Source organism: Dendrobates tinctorius, unplaced genomic scaffold (genome assembly GCF_039654945.1).
Source record: "Dendrobates tinctorius isolate UK_male_01 unplaced genomic scaffold, ASM3965494v1 ptg000028l, whole genome shotgun sequence".
Lineage (NCBI taxonomy): Eukaryota > Metazoa > Chordata > Amphibia > Anura > Dendrobatidae > Dendrobates > Dendrobates tinctorius.
Genome location: NW_027361696.1, coordinates 65,041,056 through 65,060,828, shown reverse-complemented (window position 1 = coordinate 65,060,828; position 19,773 = coordinate 65,041,056). Strand labels below are relative to the sequence as shown.

The window sequence follows — 19,773 nt, the reverse complement described above, 5'->3', positions numbered from 1 at the left end:
AAATTTGCTGATGACACCAAGCTAGGAGGGATAGCTAATACTAGAGAAGAGAGAGAGAGGATTAAAAAAGATATAAATAAACTGGAGCAGTGGGCAGCAACTAACAGAATGGTTTTTAACAGGGAAAAATGCAAAGTACTACATCTGGGCAATAAAAATGAAAAAAGCATATACAGAATGGGAGGAATAGGGCTAAGCAACAGCACATGTGAAAAAGACTTGGGTATACTAATAGATCACAGACTGAACATGAGTCAGCAGTGTGATGCAGCAGCAAAAAAGGCAAATGCAATTCTAGGATGTATTAACAGAAGCATACAGTCTAGATCTCGTGAAGTCATTATTGCCCTCTACTCCTCTTTGGTCAGACCTCATCTGGAATACTGTGTCCAGTTTTGGCGCCACATTTTAAAAAAGACATCAACAAACTGGAGCAAGTTCAGAAAAGAGCGACCAGAATGGTGACCGGTCTGCAAACCCTGTCTTATGAGGAAAGGTTGCAGGATTTGGGAATGTTTAGCTTGCAGAAGAGAAGACTGAGAGGAGACTTAATAGCTGTCTACAAATATCTTAAGGGCTGCCACATTGCAGAAGGATCAACTTTATTCTCATTTGCACAAGGAAAGACTAGAAGCAATGGGATGAAACTGAATGGGAGGAGACACAGATTAGATATTAGAAACAACTTTTTGACAGTTAGAGTGATCAATGAATGGAACAGGCTGCCAAGAGAGGTGGTGAGTTCTCCTTCAATAGAAGTCTTCAAACAGAGGTTGGACAGACAGCTGTCTGGGATGATTTATCAAATCCTGCTTTGATTCTATATCTGAAGACATCTTTAGGATGGTGGGTACACTATGTAAAATAGCAATATTCGCTTGCGATGTATATATCCTCTGATATCACAAGTTTCTTCTTATATCTGAAGACAAGTTTAGGATGGTGAGTACACTATGTAATATTATTATTTATTCCATGGCGCTTTACATGTGAGGAGGGATATACATAATAAAAACAAGTACAGTATTCTTAAACAGTACAAGTCACGACTGGTGCAGGAGGAGAGAGGAACCTGTCCGCGAGGGCTAAAATATAGCAATAATTGCCTGCAATTTATTAATCCTCTGATATCACACTTTCTTATATCTGAAGACATCTTTAGGATGGTGGGTACACTACTATGCAATGCAGCAATATTTGCCTGCTACGTAGCAGCGGTATGAAACAATCTTTTTGCTGTGTCGCAACCAAAGTCACCGTGTATCCCCAGCCTTATATCTCTGATATCACACATTTCTTATATCTGAAGACATCTTTAGGATGGTGGGTACACTATGCAATGTAGCAATATTCGCCTGCGACGTAGCAGCGGTATGCTACAATTTTTTTGCTGTGTCGCAACCAAAGTCGCCGTGTATCCCCAGCCTTAAAGGGAGTTTTAGAATATAAAACTGCTAACTAAGCAATGACCTAAGGTTTGCGTTCCACTTTAGCATATAGTTACAGTAGCAGACGTGTGATATAACATCAGCATGCAAAAAACTAACAACAAAGGAGAACGGACCCCGGCGCAATTCATAAATAGATTCCAAGTTTTCAACACTTTTTCGTAAAGGGGCGTACAGTCTGCAAATTACTACTGATTCGATTCTGGACCCCAAAAGGAACAACGGTGCAACTTTTTAAAGGAGCCCTCACTTGCTATGGAAGTTCTTCAGATGCCGCTTACCTCTGTACAAGATGTAGAGACAAGGGGCAGCCTCACGAATCTCTAGTCGATGGCTAGACTCTGCAGATAGGATGTTATTCTTGATCCTCTGTCTTTCTCCGCCACACCATGAACTATGCAGTAATCCCCTTTTTCAGTGGCAGAGCTCTGTAGTTCCCCAGTGTCAGCTCAGTAGTGTCTGGCTGCAAGGGTAGTGGCACTGCTAAAAGAGGGGCTGGGACTAGTCTTGTGATTGGGAGTTGTTAGGTGAGGGTCTTACAGGAGGAAATGGGAGGGGGGCACGCACTCTTATGGGAGCAACACAAGGGGTGCTGGATAATTCAGACAATATGTGTGCGAAAGGTTATTTTTAATACTGGCAAGAAGTTTTCCTAAAACTTTTTTCCACTTTACAAATTTCAGGAATTTCTGTTTAGCAATAACCTCGTCTCCATACTTGGACGGGATGCAGACTGAAAATGTCCCCTGAGTTTTGTCTCTTTTTTTTTTCCTGGTCCTTTTTTTTGGATGCCATTCAGACTAGTGTGGTGCAAACACTTTCTCGCAATATGTAAGATCATTTAGTAGGGGAAATTGTTAAATTCCTATTTTGTATTGTCTGGTCACATCTGGTTTAACTTGGAAAACGCTCAGTAATATGATCAGGAAATAATAGAAAAGAAATGCGGCTCTAAAAAAATATCATATTTCCTTACCCGCTATAATATAGGAGCGAAAAAGGGAAAGAAGTGAGAGGTTACTATGCGGAGCACAAAAGATAAATCTCTCTTCACCATGCTTTACACTGCAGCTCAGAGGCTATTCAGGAAGTGAGTGCATGGGCAAATAAGCCTCAACGAAGACTTATCATATATGAACACTTTGGGTCTCCCAGAGTTTCCGTGACATTGTTATATCACGAGTGCTGCAGTTCATCAGTGGTTTCAAATGAATTGGCTGCGGTGCTCACGTGGCATAACAATGTCATGCAAGCCCTTGGAGACCTGGTGCCGACTTTACTAGAAAGGCCCCAGTGCGAGAGATGTGTATCTGTTATTTTTACTTTACACTGGGCAACATAGTATTTAAGAAAGGGGTTGTCCACTACTTAGAGACCTTAAAGGGTTAATTAACATTCTTACAAATGGGTACCTGTTGGATGGAGCTGGTAAATACAAGCAATTTTTCAATTTACCGCTTATTAATATTTTCAGCTTTTCTTGAGATATTAACACTTTTCTTTTTTATGACTGGTTGCCTCGGAAACCGACCACCGCTGCTAGATAGCAAAACATACTCGGGCTTAGAGGCTCATTTCTATTAACCATGCAAGCACTGTTTTGAAGCTGACCAAGATCTCTGGAGCACGCCGTTACCTTCTAATCCTGGCCCGCTTCAGCACAGCACTTACAATCTAAATGTCAGCGTTGGCCGGTCTCCTAGGCAACCAGCAAAGTGTTAATATCTCAAAAACGGATGCAAATTTTAAGAAGCAGTAAATTGCAAAATTGCTTGGTTTTACAAGCTCTATTCTACAATATCCATCTATAAAAACGGGAATAACCACTTTAAGGAGACAAATGCATACTGGAAAAAAATATGCAAATTAGTTCTCTCTAGGTGGAACGAAGACTATGCCGCTGGTGCTAGCTTTTGAAGGTAGCACCCTATAAGCCAATATCTGACCCTTTTCCAAGTCATAACTCATCTGCAGCTGTTTTGAAAACATTAGACCCATCTTCTGCAGTGTAAAACAGCATTCAGCCTATGATGCAGTTTTGGAGGGACTGGTTCTTCATTAGAAGACCACCTGTGCATGAAGTCCTATTGGCCATGCTTCAAGAAACTCTCGGCTAATGTTAGTCTTCTTGTCCACATGCAGGGCCTGCGTTTGGGACAGGCAGACCAGGCAGATGCTTGGGGCATCCACCCACAAAGGTGGCCCCCTGCGTCTGTAGTCCCTTTATGAAGTGCCCAGATGGTGTACAGCAGTGAATAAGGCTGTGCATCCTCTGTAGTTCTGGAGCGTCTCTCGCAAACCTCCCTCTCTCTCTTTCTCCCTGCAGTCAGGAACTTGTTACTATCACTGCAAAAGTCCCTGGTAGGGGGTGGATGGAGCGCAGCTGGGTTAGGAGTTGAAATGCAGGGAAAATAGACTTCCTGTTTCTACATAGAGCAGAGGAAAGAGAAGTAGCCGGGTAGAAAGGCAAAATGAGCAATTGTAAGTACACAGTGCTATATAATATGACAAGTGAAATATAAAATAAATGTCAATTTCAGAAAAAAAACAAATTCATTTGACCACTGCTGGTGTCAGTGCAGTCTGTGGCCCCGTTGGTGATTTACGTGAATCCTATTTTAGAGGGTTCCGGCAGAGCCCCCGAACGCACTGCAGAGGCGCAGTGTGAACAGGACTTAATATAGTATTGTGTGGAATAGTGCAGTCTACTATTCCACGCTGTCCCAGTGCAGCGGCCAGACACGGACACCGGCCAGACACGGACACCGGCTAGACACGAACAGTGGCCAGACACGGACACGGGCTAGATACGGACAGCAGCCAGACATGGACACCGGCTAGACACGGACAGCGGCCAGACACAGACACCGGCCAGACACGGACACCAGCTAGACACGGACACCGGCCAGACACAGACAGCGGCCAGACACAGACACCGGCCAGACACGGACACCGGCCAGACACAGACACCGGCCAGACACGGACACCGGCCAGACATGGACACCGGCCAGACACGGACACCGGCTAGACACGGACGCTGGCCAGACACGGACACCGGCCAGACACGGACACCGGCTAGACACGGACGCTGGCCAGACACGGACGCTGGCCAGACACGGACGCTGGCCAGACACGGACACCAGCTAGACACGGACACCGGCCAGACACGGACAGTGGCCTAAAAGACATTTTTTTATATAAATCTGTTGCTGTCGTCCTTCAGCGTTTCTGCAGTTTTTTTCTCTATTCAAATGAATGGGATACAAAAATGCAAGTGAAAAGCAGAATATTTCCTGCCAACAACGTAGATCAATCAACAGCAAAAATGGTGCGTGTGAACTGACACTACAGGGGTTTTCTGAGAATGTAAAAATAATTTGCATGAAATGATAAATCCCCTGCGGCTCCAGCACTGCTGCGCCGGGGGTCTCTGCCAGTCTTAGCACTGGGCTGCATGGGTCTTGTGGCTCCGGGGGTCTCTGCCAGTCTTAGCACTGGGCTGCAGGGGTCTTGTGGCTCCGGGGGTCTCTGCCAGTCTTAGCACTGGGCAGCAGGGGTCTTGTGGCTCCGAGGGTCTCTACCAATCTCAGTACTGGGCTACAATGGTCTTGTGGCTCTGGGAGTCTTTGTCAGTCTTAGCACTGGGCTGCAGTGGTCATGTGGCTCCAGGGGTCTCTGCCAGTCTTAGCACTGGACAGCAGGGGTCTTGTGGCTCCGGGGGTGTCTGCCAGTCTTAGCACTGGGCAGCAGGGGTCTTCTGGCTCCGGGGGTCTCTGCCAGTCCCAGCACTGGGCTGCTGGGGTCTTGTGGCTCTGGGGGTCTCTGCGAGTCTTAGCACTGGGCTGCAGTGGTCTTGTGGCAGCACCTTATATTATAGCTGCAAAGAGACTAATAACTATCAGGGACCCTGAACCATCGGCCATGGAGCCAGGGGGGATTTAGCAGAGTAGTTTGGGGGACATGTAGGACATTTTTTTTCATCACTTTTTATTCTGCTGTTTCCGATGTAGGATGTAGAAAAAGACAGCAAATCAGCTAATGTTTTCTATTATATGACTGTACAGCCCCTTTACACGACCTATGATGTTTTTCACGGATGCCACGTGTCCCCTATTTGACCTACGGTGCTGCACTCGTGTCCGTGTTTTCCCAGCAGTACAGATGACAAGGGCCAATACAAGTCTATGGGTCCGTGTAAACATGCCGTCCGTGTACTGTATATGTGCCGTCCGTGTCTAACATGGAAAGTATATGAGAAGGTTTCCAATTTCATTTCCATTATCCATACCGGAAAAACACGGACGGCACACTGATTGAAAACACTGGTGATACCAATATTGTTGTAACATGTACGTGTTTTATATGGACATGGGGGCCCCACTTTGAATTTTCCCTAGGGCCCCAATTTGTCTAAATCCGGCCCTGTCTACATGTACAGTTATAGGAGAACCAGCGCCCCAAAATATTGCAGAAATATATTATTTATTATATATATATATAAAAATATATTATGTATGTATTGTGCCACCTGGTGGTGCATGCTGGTATGAGCTCCAGCTGCAAATCCCTAGTGCTGCACATTGAAGTTATCAGTCGCACAAAGACTATTTTGTCAGACTGGAAAATGTAAAGAATGAGCTTAAAACACTATTTTTTTTTGCAGCAGCAGCACACAAGGTACAGTAGGCACCATTATACTGTACTGTGACAAGCAATAAAAAGTGAGCTCCACAGTAAGACAAGCCTTCCTTTGAGCTATGTGACAAGTGACTGTAGCAGCAATTCCCTGGCATCTTAGACAGGCGGGGGGTGCTCTGCATTCTTTGTGACATATGTTGTTACCAATCACTAAGCATCTTTCATTTCACCAGAGCTGTTTAATAGATGACAGCTGAGCTGTGATTGGTTGCTATGAGCAACAGTTTTCCCACTCCACAACAACCTCAAGTTAGGGAAATTCTACTCAGCGCTCTGGTTCCGACCCCAGGCCCCTCTTAAAGGGATCCCCATAATGGAAGTGAGGGCAAATCCACTATGCACTTTGGTACTGACCCCAGGCCTCTCTTAAAGGCATCTTCGGTATGGAAGTTAGGGTAAATACCTCAGCGCTCTGATTCTCACCCCAGGCTTCTATTAAAAGGATCATTAGTATGGAAGCCAGGGCAAATCCACTCAGGCCTGACATCAGGCCTCTCTTAAAGGGATCCCCGGTATGGAAGTTAGGACCGTTCCACTCATCGCTCTCGTTCTGACCACAGGCTGACGGGATGATGTGGGATATTAGGGGTAGTAGTCCGGTGGCCCTGACGGAATGATGTGGGTTATTAGGGGTAGTAGTCCGGTGGCTCTGGCTGACGGGATGATGTGGGATATTCTAGTGAATGTGGCTATGCGGAGTGGGCGGGGCTCTACACTTAGCTTTATATATATAGATATAATCATTATAATTTGTTATAACTAACCGTAGTTAGTTACTATGCCAGGGCTCTTCAGCTAGTACAATATAAAGATATATATATATATATATATATATAATCCTTCAAAGAAGAAACCAGCACACCATTCAGGTTTCAATAAAGTGCTATTTTAATAGTCCATAAGGCTATGTGCCCATGCAGCAATGTTTCGGTTCAATAGATGTGAACCTTTTTCAAGCCTATTGAACTGAAACGTTGCTGCATGGGCACATAGCCTTATGGGCTATTAAAATAGCACTTTATTGAAACCAGATTCTGGACCGTGAAGAAGGCGGGTTCTACCGCTGAAACGCGTAGTCCTATCTGCACGACTTTCCTGCGTTATTGCTGTTTTGAACTGCTTGGACCATTGCATTTTAATGGATTTATGAATAAAAAGAAAAATTTTTTAACAGCATCCTGGATTGCTCACGTTATTGCTGGACTTTGCTTTGTCGTTGTTCATATATATATATATATTTGTGTCACTGCCATACATATATATAGAGATATATATATATATATATACACCTATTCTATGTGTATACAGTATATCTATTCTGTTATAAGCTATTCTATTCTATACTGTACCCGGCAGTTCATTTGCCAGCTTTTAATCTATCTAAAATATATTTTGAAGAATATTTCGTTTTAAAACAATGTGTAAAAGACTTAGAACATTTCTCTATGTAAAATCGCATTGCAGTCTGAGAGCAGTCGCACTGCATTTGGATGTAAATCGGATGCTAGGTGTGAAAAATTGGATTGTACTTGCATAAAAAACGCATTACACTCGCATGACAATTGCATTACACTTGTCTGACTCTCCTGCATCAGTGTGTCTCCAGCCTTAGGCCACATGCACCCATTGAGTATTTGGTGAGTTTTTTACCCCAGTATTTGTAAGTCAAAACCAGGAGTGGAATGGTCAAAGGAAAATCATTAGGCTGGAGTCACACATAATGTATGAAAATCAGTCCGTTTTTTACGGCCAAGAATCGCATCAATGTTTCTTGAACAGTGATCCATATTTAATCCGTTTTTGATGCTAGGATGCGATTTCCTCACATCAAAATATCCGTCTGGCATCCATACGGTGAGATTTTCTCGCCGGCTAGCAAAATGGACATATAATGGAACCCAATCACAGGTCAAAGGGAATTTGTCACCCATATTTAGTGATATCATATAAAGATATCACCCAATTGTGCGTCCCATAAGGATTCTATTAGGATTTTTTATTCCCCCTGACCCCGCACCTTTGAGGCATAAATACCTTTTTTTATCTTGTTGGAGATGTATGCAAATCGTCGCTGTCCGGTCCGATGGGCGTGGCTTAGTCGTCTTCTCCCTCCCCCTCGGCTTGCTGAACGTAATCTTCATCTGTGAATATCACAGATAACGTTGTTTCCGCACTTGCGCATTGTAAAGGCCTCCGGTGCCTGCGCAGTATGCTTTGCCCAACTGTGGGCGAAGCATATAATCTCTACTGCGCATGCGCCGGTATTTTCCAGCGCGGTCTATGCCCTGCAAGTGTGTCCTGCTTGTGAAGACTTTCGGGGCATAGACCGCGACAGATTCCCTTTAAAACACAAACGAAAGAATAGAAATATATATGTATTCTATGTGTATATATCTATTCTTTCTATTCTTTATTAAATCTGTCAGTGTGATTCTACAGTATAGCGCACTGAATTGCCGGCTTTTGTAAAGGATACCGGTGCGTATGTCTCATAAGTCACACGCATGGTCCGTGTGTAATCCGTTTTTTTCTCGCACCCATAGACTTGCATTGGCGAGTCTCGACAGCAATACAGTGCAAATCGTAGCATGCTGCCATTTCCTCTGCATGTATAGTACGGGCGAGAAGATGTCGGATGATGGGAGCTGCCCCATAGATTAACATTGGTCCGAGTGCTATGCGATTTTTTCTCGCATAGCACTCGTCCGTATTTCTCGCTAGTGTGATGCCGGCCTTATAGAAACATTTGCACCCCTTCTGCATTTATCACCCACTCCTGGTTTTGCCTTACAAATACTGGGGTAAAAAACTCACCAAATATTCAATGTGTGCATGTGGCCTTACCTAGAAATCCATCCACCACTGAAAGACTACAGAGGTGGCCGGTAATCAAGGCAAAGAGCAGTACACAATATAATTAAAAATACTTAATTTTTTAAGAACGCAGAGTATGTTTAATAAGAGGTAATAAATTGCAAAGTTTCTTGTTTTTACAAGCGCTTTACAATAATAACAATGGGGCGGCAGGGACGGCATGTTACCAGCAAACTGCCATCATTATTTAGTAAGTAGCAATGCAACATTTCTCTCAGCGGTTCACTAAGGCTCTTTTTGCTTCTGTGATCAGCCACTTGTATTGAGCTGTAGAATTTTGCACTATGCACTTTACATATGCCTTATTATGATACCTATACCTCAATGGGGTTCAGCACTTTGCCTTTTGCTCTATTTATTGCACCTGCACCTTATATTAATTGCAATTTTTATGTTGCTTTTTTGATTGGTATTTTTTCTGTCTGGTTGTAATATGATTACACATTTTGATCTAATTGCTGGGTTGATTATAAAGGAATTTTGCATTTTGTGAAATGGCTGTATTGCTGTGGTGACACTCTGTCCCTGGACATTTAGTGTTCAGTAGTTCTGATTTTATTAATTGTTTATTGCATATTCTATTAATAAAGCATTTATTATAAGGTTTATACTCCAGGTGGTGATATTTTATGCCCCTTCCTTTCTTGTTTTGTGGTTATCACTGTTTTGACTTTTCTGTCCTATTTACTCTTGGGTAAACCTTTCATGAAAACTTTAACATAACAAGTCTGATTTATACAATAAGTTTGATTTTCTGAGGACACATTACCTTTCGGAAGGACACGTGTTCTCCATGCAGAGGCCGCGGTCATTGGATATAAAGCAACAATGCTGGAGATGACGGATCCATTGGAAGGGTTCACACACGTCACCACGGGATGCACAGGATTGCAGTTTTTTATTCTCCGCTCGTTTTGTTCATATTTCATGAACCTGCAGATATTATTGTAAAGGGCAGAACATCTCGGTGATAAATACCACTGACCTAGGAGACCCATGCGCAGAAATCTGCCACCGCACGTTTATATATTGTGTTGCCCTCATTACATGGATGAGACCTTTTACTACATCTTATTTTATGAAGGTACAACCTGGAAATGATCATTGAAGAAATTAATGTCAAGCACTTGATTAACTGCTGGGACCTTGATGATAATGATTATAAACAGCCATTAAATGCACTGTCTATTGTGAGGCAGTGATCCCTGTTACAGCTAGAGGGCGCTGTATGTGCTCCTCAGGATACGTACGGAGGCGTAGCTGTGATGGTGAGACAATGACCGGCATTATTGTAAATGGCCGGTATGTATCGCAGAGGAAGTCTGCGTTGTAAGCCCAAAATGTTGCTGCTCTGGGACTTGTAGTTCCACAAGTGTTTGTGTAGTTTATAAGGGGGGCTTACGGGGTTAGTCGGAGAGCTGGGCGGAACCAACTAACCACACACCCCTATGACGGTGGTTACAGCTACATAATGTGACCAGGGTTTGATTGACATAGTCCGAGTTCTAAGATCCTGAAAGGTCTATGTTTTGGAAGCTCCCAGGAGGGGAAGGACTTCCTGAAGAGCACAGGTGAGACCATAGACTGGCAGAGTCGGTGACAGCACTGCATTGGGGAAGCTACCATCCGTCTGAGGGCCTGGAACTGTCAGGTGGCCTGGTGAGCAAGGCATTGTCAGGGACGGTGATCCCAGTTCGGCAGCTTCCCTGGGAACCAGGACTGACAGGAGGTCAGTGTGTTGAGCAGGAGCTCCAGGAAGGTAACTCCAGACGAAGGGGGTTATAATAACGGCAGAGAAGTATCTGTCATTGGAACAGACTGTCGGTGTTATTATGTTCCGTTGGCATATGTAATGAACTGTTCGGCGTGCGGTCACCAGTGGCGGATTATAATGAGGTCAATTTGGGCAGTTGCCCCGGGCCCAGTGGGGTTAAGGGGCCCACAGCCCAGGCCAGTAAATTGCCCCATTATAATCCGCAACCGCGCAGGGCCGGATTATAGGCAGGGCAGGCGGGGCTTCAGCCCCGGGGCCCCCACCACAAGAGCTTCTAAGGGGGCCCCCACCACATTCCTGCTGGCTGCTGCAATGGCACTCCATCTTCTCCCCACCTAAAAGTGAGTGACCGTGGGGGCGGCATTATGTGCTCTGCTACCAGCAGCATCTACAAGTAGCGTGAACGCTGGTGCTGCTGGTAGCGTGCAAAGGCTTGTGATGAGATCACAGGAGGTAAGGTGTCAGGGCCCCCGATCATGTGACCCCTGTCTCCTCCCCTCCTGTGACCTCATCACAGGTCCTGTGCGCACAGCACAGAGCACTGAGAGCAGCCATGTATGTGGAGTGCGGCTCTGCGGGTGGAGGTCGGTGCTGGAGGCTCCATTATTCTCTATGTGGAGTGCGGCTCTGCGGGAGGAGGTCGGTGCTGGAGGCCCCATTATTCTCTATGTGGAGTGTGGCTCTGCGGGTGGAGGTCGGTGCTGGAGGCTCCATTATTCTCTATGTGGAGTGCGGCTCTGCGGGTGGAGGTCGGTGCTGGAGGCCCCATTACTCTCTATGTGGAGTGCGGCTCTGCGGGTGGAGGTCGGTGCCGGAGGCTCCATTATTCTCTATGTGGAGTGCGGCTCTGCGGGTGGAGGTCGGTGCTGGAGGCCCCATTATTCTCTATGTGGAGTGCGGCTCTGCGGGTGGAGATAGAGAATAATGGAGCCTCCGGCACCTATGTGGAGTGAGGCTCTGCGGGAGGAGGTCGGTGCTGGAGGCCCCATTACTCTCTATGTGGAGTGCGGCTCTGCGGGTGGAGGTCGGTGCCGGAGGCTCCATTATTCTCTATGTGGAGTGCGGCTCTGCGGGTGGAGGTCGGTGCTGGAGGCTCCATTATTCTCTATGTGGAGTGGGGCTCTGCGGGAGGAGGTCGGTGCTGGAGGCCCCATTATTCTCTATGTGGAGTGCGGCTCTGCGGGTGGAGGTCGGTGCCGGAGGCTCCATTATTCTCTATGTGGAGTGCGGCTCTGCGGGTGGAGGTCGGTGCTGGAGGCTCCCTTATTCTCTATGTGGAGTGGGGCTCTGCGGGAGGAGGTCGGTGCTGGAGGCCCCATTATTCTCTATGTGGAGTGCGGCTCTGCGGGTGGAGATAGGTGCCGGAGGCCCCATTATTCTCTATGTGGAGTGTGGCTCTGCGGGTGGAGGTCGGTGCTGGAGGCCCCATTATTCTCTATGTGGAGTGCGGCTCTGCGGGTGGAGGTCGGTGCTGGAGGCCCCATTATTCTCTATGTGGAGTGAGGCTCTGCGGGTGGAGGTCGGTGCTGGAGGCCCCATTATTCTCTATGTGGAGTGTGGCTCTGCGGGTGGAGGTCGGTGCTGGAGGCTCCATTATTCTCTATGTGGAGTGGGGCTCTGCGGGAGGAGGTCGGTGCTGGAGGCCCCATTATTCTCTATGTGGAGTGCGGCTCTGCGGGTGGAGGTCGGTGCCGGAGGCTCCATTATTCTCTATGTGGAGTGCGGCTCTGCGGGTGGAGGTCGGTGCTGGAGGCTCCATTATTCTCTATGTGGAGTGGGGCTCTGCGGGAGGAGGTCGGTGCTGGAGGCCCCATTATTCTCTATGTGGAGTGCGGCTCTGCGGGTGGAGATAGGTGCCGGAGGCCCCATTATTCTCTATGTGGAGTGTGGCTCTGCGGGTGGAGGTCGGTGCTGGAGGCCCCATTATTCTCTATGTGGAGTGCGGCTCTGCGGGTGGAGGTCGGTGCTGGAGGCCCCATTATTCTCTATGTGGAGTGAGGCTCTGCGGGTGGAGGTCGGTGCTGGAGGCCCCATTATTCTCTATGTGGAGTGTGGCTCTGCGGGTGGAGGTCGGTGCTGGAGGCTCCATTATTCTCTATGTGGAGTGCGGCTCTGCGGGTGGAGGTCGGTGCTGGAGGCCCCATTATTCTCTATGTGGAGTGCGGCTCTGCGGGTGGAGGTCGGTGCTGGAGGCCCCATTATTCTCTATGTGGAGTGCGGCTCTGCGGGTGGAGGTCGGTGCTGGAGGCCCCATTATTCTCTATGTGGAGTGCGGCTCTGCGGGTGGAGGTCGGTGCTGGAGGCTCCATTATTCTCTATGTGGAGTGCGGCTCTGCGGGTGGAGGTCGGTGCTGGAGGCTCCATTATTCTCTATGTGGAGTGCGGCTCTGCGGGTGGAGGTAGGTCCTGGAGGCTCCATTATTCTCTATGTGGAGTGTGGCTCTGCGGGTGGAGGTCGGTGCTGGAGGCTCCATTATTCTCTATGTGGAGTGAGGCTCTGTGGGTGGAGGTCGGTGCTGGAGGCCCCATTATTCTCTATGTGGAGTGCGGCTCTGCGGGTGGAGGTCGGTGCTGGAGGCCCCATTATTCTCTATGTGGAGTGCGGCTCTACGATTCGTGACCCCCGTCACGTGACGAGGGGGGCCCACAGAGTCTGAACTGCCCCGGGCCCTGGCTACCCTTAATCCACCCCTGGTGGTCACCCACGGTAACGGGATGAAGTGAGAAGTCCAGCATGTTTAGTGACTGTGAGTTAAAGCCGTATACTATAAAGTGCTATGGACTATGTGTTAGGTCTGTGATGTGTAACAAGGCCTGCGGTGCCGTGTATGATGCCTAAATAAACCAAATAGACTGTTTTATGGAGAAAACGTGACCGTGTGCCTTCATCCCATTGCTAAGCGAGTGTCCCCCCCAACTCGGCCTGGATAGCTGTCCACAACTCTTGAAGTGTGTGACTGTGATCTCCAAGGCAAATTAATTTTGACACTGCCTGATTTTGGTGAGCCATGCCTGTGCAGTACGGGGGGGGGATTCTACCTGCACTTTTGGAACGTGTGTCTGATTAAAGGAGAGGTTGAGGGCACAGGTGGAGGCCCTAAAGGAGGTGGTGGAGCCAGAAGCAGTGGAGGAAGTGTTAGATATAGAGGTTTGTCCTGCAAGCCTTCAGGATTCAAAGCCTTGTGGAGCAGCCCCTTGACCACCTGCCCCCACAGCCATCAGAGTCACCGAATGCCCAGTCAGTGAGATGTAACTCTCCTGCCCATGTTTGCTCATCCAAGTGTCAGTGGTTAAATCCACCACGGCAGATAAAGATTTTTTCAGGAAACGGGTGATGTTGTCAGCAATATCCTGGTGTTGTGCAGGCACAGCTTCTTAGAGAAGTAATGGTGACTGGGCAACTGGTACTGGGGAACGACAGTGGCCATCAGCTTTCAGAAACCGTCTGTATCCAATAGGCGGAAAGACATCATTTCCGTGGCCAACAGATTGGAGATGGTGGAGTTCAAGCTCTTAGCACTGTCATGTGTAGAAAGAAACATTCTTTTACGTAACCACAACTGCAGCACCGACGGCTGGCTGCTGTGCTGAGAGAGGGTGGAGTACGGAAAAGAGGGCAAACTGCTAGACTGAGAGAGGGTGGAGTACGGAAAAGTGGGCAAACTGCTAGACTGTGAGTGAGGTGCAGGCGGATATATTATGGTGGGTTGAGAAAGATGTGTTGTGCTAGGTGACACAAAAACAGCAGTCATGTCCAAGTTCCGACTGTAGGGGGTGAACAATCCCATCTCTAACCCACCTCCAGCCTATCAATAACTTCTGGTACCTTCCCTTCTGCTTTTTCAAACATGCTACAATCACGCCTATCCTCAAAAAGCCAACCCTCGACCCAACCGCTATGTCCAGCTATTGCCCAATATCGCTGCTTCCATTCGCTTCCAAACTCCTGGAGCAGCACGTCCATGCTGAACTTTCCTCCCATCTCTCATCTAACCTGCTCTTTGACAATCTACAATCTGGTTTCCGCCCCCATCACTCCACTGAGACAGCCCTGACCAAAATTACTAACTACCTACTTACAGCCAAAGCGAACTGACAATACTCTATACTCCTCCTTCTAGACCTGTCCCCTGCCTTTGACACAGTTGACCACTGCCTACTACTACAGATCCTCTCTTCCTTTGGCATCAAAGACCTTGCCCTATCCTGGATCTCCTCATACCTCTCCAACTGCACATTCAGCGTCTCCCACACTACCTCTTCATCCCAACCTCTCTTTGTTGGAGTCCCCCAAGGCTCTGTTCTAGGACCCCTACTCTTCTCAATCTATACACTTGGCCTGGAGCAACTCATAAAGTCCCACGGATTCCAGTACCATCTTTATGCCGATGATACTCAGATCTACCTCTCAGGCCCAGACGTCACCTCTCTGCTCTCCAAAATCCTGGAGTGTCTATCAGCCATATCCTCCTTCTTCTTCTCCCGCTTCCTCAAACTGAATGAGGACAAATCTGAACTGATCATTTTTCCTCATCTCACAGATCTTCCTTACCTAACCTATCTATAACAATTGACGACATCACGCTTTCCCCCGTACCGGAGGTCCGCTGCCTCGGAGTAACCCTTGACTCTGCCCTGTCCTTCAAAATGCACATCCAAGCTCTTTCCACCTCCTGCTCAAAAATATTTCCAGAATCCGTCCCTTCATCAACCCTCACTCTACTAAAATGCTTGTGCATGCCCTCATCATCTCCCGTTTCGACTACTGCAACATCCTTTTCTATGACCTCCCTGCTAACACCCTTGCACCTCTCCAGTCCATCCTTAACTCTGCTGCCTGACTAATTCATCTCTCTCCTCGCTACTCCTCCGCTTCTCCCCTCTGCAAATCTCTTCACTGGCTCCCACTCCCTCAGCGTATCCAATTCAAATTACTAATACTGACCTACAAGGCCATCTATAACCTGTCTCCTCCATATATCTCTGAATTAATCTCCCGATATCTTCCCTCACGTAATCTCCGATCCTCCCAAGACCTCCTTCTCTCCTTCACACTTATTCGCTCCTCACCCAACCACCTCCAAGACTTCTCCAGAATAGTCCCCATCCTCTGGAATTCTTTGCCCCAACACGTCCGCCTATCAACCACACTTGGATCCTTCAGACGGAACCTGAAAACGCATCTCTTCAGGAAAGCCTACAGCCTGCAATGATCCCCGCTGCCCCCTCACCACTACTGGAGCTACCGCCTCACCATCACTGGAGCTGCTGCAACCCCCCAACCTACTGTCTCCTTCCCCACCATCCTGTAGAATGCAAGTCCAAAAAGGCAGGGTCCTCATTCCCCTCTATAACAGTCTGTGATTGTTAGTTTGTTTACTGTAAGTGATATCTGCAATTTGTATGTAACCCCTTCTCATGTACAGCACCATGGAATCAATTGCGCTATATAAATAAATATTAATAATAATAATAACAACAAGTGGAGTTTCTGCATCTGGAGACCTGTGTAAGAAGACTTGGCACAGTGAGGAAGAATCAGCCGATGTAGCTGATGGGACAGCCGGTGGTTGGTGAAGGCCTTCTGGTCGGCATTTTAGTGCGGTGAGATTCCCCCACTAAGCAATGTTGATCACGCATATAGTATGTCGGTTCATGAATGTAGTTGTAAAATTATTCAAATTATTGCAATTTTTGCTTCTACTGAGTTTTTTTGCACATTTGGCAGATAACGCGATATCTGCCAAATGTGCAAAAAAACTCAGTAGAAGCAAAAATTGCAATAATTTGAATAATACCCTCTGTACATGAGAAGGGGTTACATACAAATTGCAATAACCCTCTTGTAACCTGCTGTTTCGCAACCTTAGGCCCACACCTGTCAGTCACCTGTCACTAAATGAACAATCACTATTTATTTTCTTAGATAGTGTGCCTGGACAACAGTTTTGCCTAATGATTCGTAAGTGGAAATCTGGCCTTCTGATTTCTCACTGAAACACAGTTTTATCACAAACTATTTGGATTAGCAAATGGGGCTTCTGGGGACTGCCACACAGTTTTAGCACAATCTAGTTCGATGCTGGAAGATTGATTTCACACAGGACAGGATCCTCTCTAGCTAACTGACAAGCTTACTTGCAGGACTCAGAGACCAGGATATTCTGCCTCCTGGAGGGCAGACAGACAAGTACAAGGCAAGGCTAGAAACAAGGACACAGAGACCAGGATATTCTGTCTCCTGGAGGGCAGACAGGTACAAGGTATAGGACTAGGAATCAAGCCTCCAGAGAAGGCGAAACACAGTACAAGACCTGGCAGCTCAGCAGTAAGACACTAACTGAGTAAAGGCGTTGCTCAGGCAGCTTCCACCAGGTGGAGCTGTCCTAAATACTAGAGGCCTCTTGGTGATTGACTGGGAGCACATTAGGCAGGTGCACCCCTATGCACACAGCCAGGAAGCATGCAGAGAGCAGGCCGGAAGCAAGAGGCACACAGCATGGAGCCAGCAGCAGACAGAACACACAGTATGGCCTGGAGCAGTGAGTAAGTTGGTGTGTGGGGGATGGGAGGCCATGCAGTGATGCCGGCAGGGTTGTTACACTACCCCCCCTTTACGCCTCTTCTTCATCAAGCCCGCCAGAATGACTTGTAGAAGAAGGATAGGAGCACACACAAAGCCATCATGACATTCCTCAGGTAGAGAGAGGTAGGTGTGACATCAGAGATCCCAGATTGCCAAGTCTCTTTGTGCCCAGCGAAGTTAGCTCCCAACACTGAGGGTACAAGGACCTGGACTTTTTCCTCCAGGTTGGTAGAAAGCAGGGACTTGGAAGCTTCTGTCTTGACTTTCATATCAACCGGCCACCTGAAAACTGAAGACACCCTCACTGGGTTCAACTTCAGTCGGTTATCCTGAGAAAACTGGGACTCCTCCTTTGGACCAGAGGAAAGCACCTTCGCCTTGGTATCTTCACCAACCGGCCACATGGAAGCTGAGGGTACCCACATAGGATCCATCTTCTGCCTGTTATCTAAAGAAAACTGGACCTCTTCTTCCAAGTTGGAGAAAAACGGGGATACTAAGGCTTCTGTTCCAACTTCTTCATCCACCTGCCACATGGAATCTGAAGGCATCCTCACAGGATCCATCTTCTGCCCATGGCCCAGAGGAAAACTTTCAAGTGACAGGGATGTTCCTGGGAACTGGTCACTGGTATCCTCACAGGAGATGTGTGGAGAGGGCGCCACTGCTTCCTTTTCTTCAGTGACACAATGACTCAATAGCCAGCAGATCAGGTGGAGAAGGTAACAACTGACCTCGATGACCTGTAGACTGACCTCGATGTATTGGAACTAGGCACCTCTGGTGATTTGGTAGTTCCAAACGTAGCACCACGCTGGGTCTCTGGACCGGAACGGGCAGTAGAGTACCTGGCTCAGAATTAACCGATGGGCAAACTGGACAGTACATGAAAAACAAACTTCTCTATACATAACGCTCCTATTTGGAGCTATAGTTGTCCCTTCAAAACTGGACTGTACCTAAGTAGGGCTCGGCCATCACCAAACGCCCTCGCCGGATTCTGGAGCTGTTGAACAGGAACTACACACAGACTCCATCTGGCTTGCAGCTTTAATACATCTGCAGGGCCGAAGCTCCCACAAGGCACCGGAACAGTCACATACGTTGGTGGAGAGGAGGTACTTTCACCAAGGGCAGCCTCTCCTGCTGGCCCAAGGTTCTGGGACTTTAGTTCCTTTGGACAGAGACCGTCCGTGTGTTCCACACAACCGCAGCGACACCGTATGCACTTCTTATTGCTGGTTTTGGGCTGCTGCTCTGCCAGCCCACTCTCATCAGCCTTCTTGGGTCTCACTTGGGTAGCTGCCTTAACAGGTACAGGAACAGGAGGGTTTTGGACAGTCGTGGTCTGACGTGGCGGTTTTCTCACAGGTTTCGCCCATCTGGAGCGCCTCTCGGATCTAGACAGGGAAGACTTCGCAGGAGCAGCTGGACAAGGCACATCAAAGGCTTTATGGAAGGCCACCAGGAAGGCCTCTAGGTCCGTGACGATAGGATCCCCTGCTTCCCAGAGGGAACTGATCCATATCAATGCATGTCCTGCTAGGTAGGACATTCTATATCCCACTTTGACCCAATCAGGGGGGAAACAGGCTGCATTCCACTCGATGTACCACAAGCACTGCTCCAGGAACTCTTGGCACTCCTTAAGATTCCCAAATAACGTGGGCAGATCTGCAGGGTCGAGCTTCTCATAAGCCAGGAGTTGGTTAAAAATTGCATTGGAGACAATGATTGGGTCTGGTGAATCAATTATCTGAACCACCCTTGGTGGAACAAATTCTCTTGGTTGCTCATATGGGCAAGAAAAAAGTTTATCATGGTCTGAGAGCGCAAGGACATGGGACTCAGCGGGGACCATGGCCTGAGCAAACTGTCACGCTGACGCCTTGGCAGGTTGACGCGAGCGAGGGGGTTGTGGCCCCACTGTGCCATAAGCCAGACTACCCTGGAAGGGGCGTGACTAGGACAGCTACCTCGGTCTTTGCTGGAGTCTCTGATGGTGATGTCAGGCTTGTGCGGCAGGTAGCTGACTGTTTCCACTCCAGGATGGTGTCTGCTGCTGATCCCACTGGGGAACAGGACACTAGGTCAGGTGCGGGCTACAGGCACGACTGGCAGACAGGCAGGAGAGCACGGCAGGCACGGCTGGTACTCTGGCAGGCGGGCACGGCTGAGACACTGGCATGCGGGCACGGCTGAGACACTGGCATGCGGGCACGGCTGAGACACTGGCAGGCGGACACGGCTGAGACACTGGCAGGTGGGCACAGCTGAAACACAGGGACATGGGAAGGAAGGGGTGGTGTATGGAATAGGTAGAGACTTGTTCACACAGGAGGTACTGGTACGGGAAGGATGGAAATATAGATGGGTATGAAGGAACAGGTTTG

General features: G+C 48.0%; 1 protein-coding gene across 1 annotated transcript in view; it reads right to left on the bottom strand.

Moving 5' to 3' along the window:
• The window catches only part of LOC141085477 (tetraspanin-4-like), a 116,853-nt gene extending 114,928 nt beyond the window's left edge, over positions 1-1,925 (bottom strand). The window contains exon 1 of the mRNA XM_073570868.1: positions 1,730-1,925. The gene's annotated coding sequence lies outside the window, so the exon portion shown is untranslated. The remainder of the gene's footprint in view (positions 1-1,729) is intronic.
• Between the last annotated feature and the right edge of the window lie 17,848 nt (positions 1,926-19,773).